The sequence below is a fragment of the Oryzias latipes genome, chromosome 12, assembly GCF_053564925.1.
Source record: "Oryzias latipes strain Hd-rR chromosome 12, Olatipes_Hd-rR_3.1".
Classification (NCBI taxonomy): domain Eukaryota; kingdom Metazoa; phylum Chordata; class Actinopteri; order Beloniformes; family Adrianichthyidae; genus Oryzias; species Oryzias latipes.
In genome coordinates this window covers 13,495,113-13,501,966 of record NC_136248.1, presented here as the reverse complement: position 1 = coordinate 13,501,966, position 6,854 = coordinate 13,495,113, and positions in this window count along the sequence as shown.

Sequence of the window (6,854 nt, the reverse complement as noted above, 5' to 3'; positions counted from 1 at the left end):
ATGGCTACTTTAGCTGCAAACATTTACTCGCCATGTAGCGAGAAGCCCTCTAACTTTTACTAGTCAAACAGGAAAAAATGCCAGCGAGTGGCGAGTGTTAAGTTCATAGCCTGCAAACACAGATTACTTGTTGAGAACCACAAACGGCAATCATCAGTTCTTCCTCCATGTTGGTTTTGGACTCCACCTGCTGATCAACACGTACATACCAAAGCTGAGTTCCTGATTGGGTGACCCGATGCAAAGCTTCACCTAAGTTCAGATATTTGAACTCTGGAATCAATGTGCTGTGTGTCATTGTGCTGACTGAAACACTTTCCCGGCAGAGAATCCCTATGTCACGCTCAGATTACGCCACAGAACCTCTAATCAGATCTGTACATTGTCCTAATATTGAAATGTGATTTCCAGTGAAAACAAAATACACTAATACACAATTGTGAAAACAAAAAATGCCTCAGTCATCTTTTGTCTATTTACCTTACCCTTTATGGTAGAAATACTAGTCATTTATGTATTAAAGTCTAAATATTCAGCAGGACACCACAGGGAATTGAACCCCAACCTGCTAAGCAGGTGCACCATTACCGGTGTCTTTTGCTTTTTGACCATACATAAAAGACAAAACCTGAATGTAACTTTGCAGCTGTCTTTTTAAGTCATCATCCTGTCAAATTATTCAAACAAAAAATTGAAGTTCCATTAAAGTTAAAACAAATCTTTTTAAACATCAGTCTTAATTCTAATGTTTATGAATTTATTCCAAGGTTTTTGTAATGCAGGCAACAAAATCTTTAACTTTCAACACATTTGTATTATTATTATATATTGCAGTTTTATTTAAGGTAACAACTAAATTTATAGGAACAGCAACTTCTGTTGTGGGAGATGTGAAATGATGAATGTAGCCTTTGTTTATCATAACGTCAAGAATAAAAGATAACTTAATTGTCTTTATCAAATACCCACTCTGATGTTTTTGGTGTTTTTAACATGTTTTTGTAGCATTTATCTGATGTTAGAGGACATATATAATGAAAATTAAGATTAAGAAAGAGTATTCTACGAAAAAAAGCTTGTAGTTGTTACGCACAAACGACAATTGGCAGGGCCAGAGCTTCCTGATCGGCTCCATTATGATGCATCTACTTGTAGACAAAAAGGATCCATGTGCATCTTCATTTTCCTTAACTAAATTGGCATCTGGATTAAAACTGAACCGCAGTATAGCTCTGATATTGCTCATTATTTTTGTTACACCGATGTTATGCTGGCGTTGTGAGGGGCTGTAAGCTAGCGGGAGAGAGTGTAAACAAAGGGATTAAGAGAAGTGGGGTAGGCTTGCTCCATGCCAACTGTCCCGGCCACAACTCAGAAAATAATCATAATCATAAATAGTAAGTCATGAAAGTGAGACTTTAAATGTTTCCCTCCTATTTTAGTTAATAGAAAATGTTCAATTTGTGTAGCAAGCAGATTTAAATACTAAATACTAAGGTTTACCTAAATAAATAGGATTTAAATTTAGAGGAGGAGAAGCTTAAATGAAGGGGGACCAAAGCTTTTCTAAAAAGGTCTGGCTCACCCTCCACTGCTGGTCCTTTACCATCCCCCTTGTCAGGGACAACACAATTTCCAACCATCTACCCAAATCTTCCCTGGGGTCACAACGGTGCTAAAAAAAAGCAATTGGAAAAACCAAAGTACCTGAAAAAAATCCTAAACTGTGTCCTAAAAGAAAAACAAAAACACACACACAAAAATGCATTATTTTACCTGCATGTGCCCAACAGTTGTTGAGTTCGGCTCCAGCCATGCCATGACCATGAAAAAGATGAAACAGGTAAAGAAAATGTATTGATAAATGCAGAGCACATTAAGAAGACAAGACAAAGAACACCATTGACTGTTTGCCAGTCCATCGCTGCTCCGCAAATAACTTGAAACAGTCTATGGGTGTACCCTGCCTATGCCCAACTACTGCTGGGATGGTTTATAGTAACATCTAAAACAGGGGTCGGGAACCTTTTTGGCCGAGGGAGCCATAAACGCCACATATTTTTAAATGTAATTTCGTGAGAGCCATACAATATGTTTTAAACTAAAAATACAAGTGAATGAGTGCATTTTATGTTATTTTAACACATTTCAGTCAGACAACTCTTGCAGTAAGAAATATTTATTTGACATTTTCCACATTCTTTAAGTTGGCATTCACATATTTTCGTTTGGCATAAGGCTCCGTTCAATTCCATGAGAAATTTCCATAACACTTTCGGGTAACAAAACCCCCAACACTAAAATCATCCAGAAGAAGAAAAATGTGAATGTATAATCAGTGTGTAATAAAATGGGGTGTGTTTTCGGCAGCATTCCATTTTCATTTCATTTCCCAGTATGACTGCTATGTGTGACCCGGCACCATTGACCGTTTGGGCCGCCCCCGTTCGAGTACAGCGCCACGAAGGGAACATGCTATCTAGTGGATCTGCTATGTGTGACCCGGCACCATTGACCGTTTGGGCCGCCCCCGTTCGAGTACAGTGCCGCGAAGGGAACATGCTATCTAGTGGATCTGCTATGTGTGACCCGGCACCATTAACCGTTTGGGCCGCCCCCGTTCGAGTACAGCGCCACGAAGGGAACATGCTAACTAGTGGATCTGCTATGTGTGACCCGGCACCATTGACCGTTTGGGCCGCCCCCCGTTCGAGTACAGCGCCACGAAGGGAACATGCTATCTAGTGGATCTGCTATGTGTGACCCGGCACCATTGACCGTTTGGGCCGCCCCCGTTCGAGTACAGCGCCACGAAGGGAACATGCTAACTAGTGGATCTGCTATGTGTGACCCGGCACCATTGACCGTAGGGTCGCTCCTGTTCGTTGAAACCACTAGAGGAACATACTATCTGAAAGAGAGAGGGAAAGAAATAAAAGGGGAGCCAACATAAAATTACTCATACCTGATCTTAGAACGTAAGCTCACTTCCGCAAAACGCTGTGCAGAACTATAATTTAAACCGCCAAACAACCCGTATGAGACACTAACTTAACATCCAATCCAAAGCTTCCGATGGCGTATTATGACATGCTTAACAGCCATTATTCAAACTTCTATTAAACTAAGAACAAGCTTGATGGCCATAAACTTCTTCCATTTTGGCAACTATATATACACGCGCTTAAGTAACATCCATTATTTCGAAGCTCCCAACGACAGTACCACGAACGAGCTTAATAGCCATAATTTTCTCCATTTGGCATACCAATTATAAGCGCTCAAGGAACATCCATTTAAATGAGGTTCCATCCAAAAATTAAGAACGAGTTCAACGCCCATAATTACTATGCTTCATTGGCATACTATAAACAAATGAACTTAAGAATCAGATTCGAGCTCCGCGCATACTATGATACAACTTAGAACATCCTAAATTTTGAGGCTTCCACCTGGCTATAATTTTCTTTTAACATCTATAATCGAATAATTTACATTCATTCTGCGGTTGACATTGATTAATTAATTCAGTCAGAAGTGTCATTGGAATGCAGAGGAGGTCCACCGCTCCATCACTTTCAGTGCAGCAATAGGTACGTCGAGCAGTCATCGTTGCAGCACCAGATCAAGGAATGCATGGGTGACATCATTTCCTGGAAACGGAGAAGCTGATCGGGGCGTAGGGGTTCGCAGGCTCAGGATGCGATGCATAGATAAAAACAAAGCAGTATTAGTCTTGACAATATATAAATAACCCAGAAACTGATCAGTTTCAAAATGATTGAGATAAATTAAATAACAGTGCTTTTAAAGAACAAATCTGAAAAAGTGAAATTTAGTAGATAGTTAAGGTAAAGACCCATTGTGGATTTATCGCACCCTAGAAACCACCATAATTACAAATTCCAACAGTGACATGATAGTGAAATATATAACCTGCACGAAATCTTAACACCAATTTTTATATAATCAAATGATGAGAAAAGTAAACTTTGACAGTTTCAGAGGGACGCACCTTCTGGAGGCCACCGAGGAGTAGGTGATGGGAAGAGTAGCCAAGGAGATTTGTAGATGAGGAAGGTCAACATCCCACATAGCAAAGGATTACAGCTCAGCTGGATTTTATTAGTGGTTCTCAAATTGGTGGACAACAAAGTACAGACTACTAAAATTTTAATTAGCCAAGGGCGTCTGAATACTGCAAAAGAGAACTTGAGAGCCATGAAGGATCATAGGTTTTGATAGTATTTTTGCTAGACTGAACCTTAAGCATTTAGAGGCGGAGTAAAACAAGCCTCTAAATGGGGATGCATCTAGCAGAGTGTCATCTGCTTAAGCAAGGCAGACAGAAGACTGACTTGTGGACACAAGATTTAACTCTTGAACTAAGCTTGAGAGCGCATGTGATATATTTCCTACGTTCAGGGTAGAAGTTGCTCAAGGTGTTATTTAAACATTAACCAAGTCAACCGATGACACAACACTATCATTCAATATTGAAACAGCCTTAATATAATCTCCAAGGATTAAATAACCGGACGACCCCTTAAAACCATCAGAGCTGTGGATTCTGGCGGCCGGACAAACACAAACCACTCTTCTTAAATCCTTTTCCCCCAAACCAGTAGGCGCTGACTCAGAAGAACAAGTGGAGGGAGCCTGAAGACACGTCAGTCATCATAACAAAACCACTCCAAGCATAGAGAGGGAAAGATCAAACGCAAAACACAAAAAACCAGAACAGGAACACGGGGCCCAGGATCGAACTACCCAGAACAAGAACACAAGATGAACGGATGACCATAGGACCAAAGCTACAGCAAAGGTCAGGTGGCCCAATCATTGACAAATCATATTCAACCAAAATTTGAATAAACGACATGCTGCACAAAAGCTAGAGATGACATAATGGGGAGAGACAAGCATCAATGAACCACCCAAATCCATAGAAGAAAAATAAATCCGGATGGGTGGAGAACCATACATTATAGACAACGTAGAAACCCAGATTTGAAAATAAAGTTTTTTCCACAGAGATTCAAAAGACCAGGGATACAGAGGAAAGTTGGCCACCAAGAAATCATAAATAACATGCAAAATGAAGGGCACCCATCGCCTACAAATATCCAGGACAGGGCTTCAGATAATAAAGTTGATTTTATGAGGACTGCCACGACAGCGGAAAAGGTAAACCGAAAAATACTTCGAGCGCCAACTGAAGGCCAAGAGACGCCACTGAGAGGCATAGAGGCAGAACAGTGAGACCATCAGTGATAACAGTCATCCTCAGCCTTATATCGCTTTCGGAGGAAAATCGTGGAGACAGCATGGGGAGCTGAAGAAAATATATACCAATCCTGAAGGCGCATGGGGAACCAGGCCGCTGATGCCCAGAAGATGAACTGCGAGGCGCTAACAGGTCCAGATCAAGTCACGTCAAACTTAAAAATTCCCAGGGGCCACCCTCAGTGGCGGCTTTGAAAACGATGCCCTGGAAGAATCCATCACATAGCCCCCACAAACCTCCAAACCAGAGAGAGAATAACAAATTAACTGTCCAGCCGAGAAAACAAGGCCACGACGAGACTAACACACTCACCAAAGCGGCCGACGCAAGTCCCTGAGCCAGGGCAGGACCCACTGGGGCACACAGAGCAGGGAAAAACAGGCGGAGCATTCAGAAGGTGCGGGGGCAACGAACGAGGATCACTGAGTGAATAAAATGAGCCTTAAACGCTGCATAAGAGAGACCAATCATAGGGAAAATGTCCACAGAGCAGAGACGGGTCCAAGAGACACTGATTCACATTCTGACTAACCAGCAGCTACAACAACGAAGAAAATAAACAGAAGAACTGCCATAATAATAAAGCCAGCATCGAATTAAAAACAGTCAAGATTCACACTCAGCTCCCAAAGAACAAAACAGAAACAGAAAAAAATGCTAAAATCCACAAAAAAATTCAGCCAGCATGAGAAACCAGTCCAAACGAGGACCGCCAGCCTTCACAACCACAGAAGAGACCCCACAACCCCCGAAACAATAACCGGACGACGCCGAACTACGCAGCAGAAAAGGAATCAGAAGTGCATCATGAAGGACCATGAGTCAAAACTACAATTCCCAGGGTCCTTAGGGGCGTGACGTCACCGAAGTAAACAGGAAGCAAAACGCAGCCTTAGAAAACTACACGGGAAAGAACCGCATGATGCTCACCGTAGATAATTGGAGTGACCACGGCAGACGAGAAGACCCGGTCCTGTACCCACAAAAAAGGTTTACCTAAAAACTCTTGTTTCACCTTTTTTTCTGTTTCTGTGTTTTCAGCTCTCAGTTTCAATTTAGTCTTCAAGCTTTCGCTTTTACTCAAAACCTGATCACATTTTTACGTGGGGACGGGGCTTTGAGATAATTGGCTACCGGGACATGACTTCCCATAATTTCCGAAGAGGTTACGATAATGTGAGGCCTTTTCTGCTCCAGAATGATGTCTGGTGATGTGCCACCCCACTCTGATACACCAAACTTTGGGAGAGCATAATGACTACTGTACAGTTTTCCCTCGCTATATCGCTGTTCTCCATTGCCAGTATGGTTGATTTTTTTCCGCGGGACTTTGCTGTTGAGCTTGTCAATCAATCTCTTACAGAGACGCAGCGCATGCAGCTTGCCAAAGTTACATAAGTCTTCATTGTGATGAGATTCTTGTTTTCATTCTAATACTGGACTTCGTTTTCATGAAGGTTTGAACTGTGAGAGTTCAAACAAGAAAGAAAAGTGTGAAAATGTTCATGTGTGTATGAGACAAACGTAAAAAATGTGCAGTGAGGAGTCCCCTCTGTCAATAGATGGG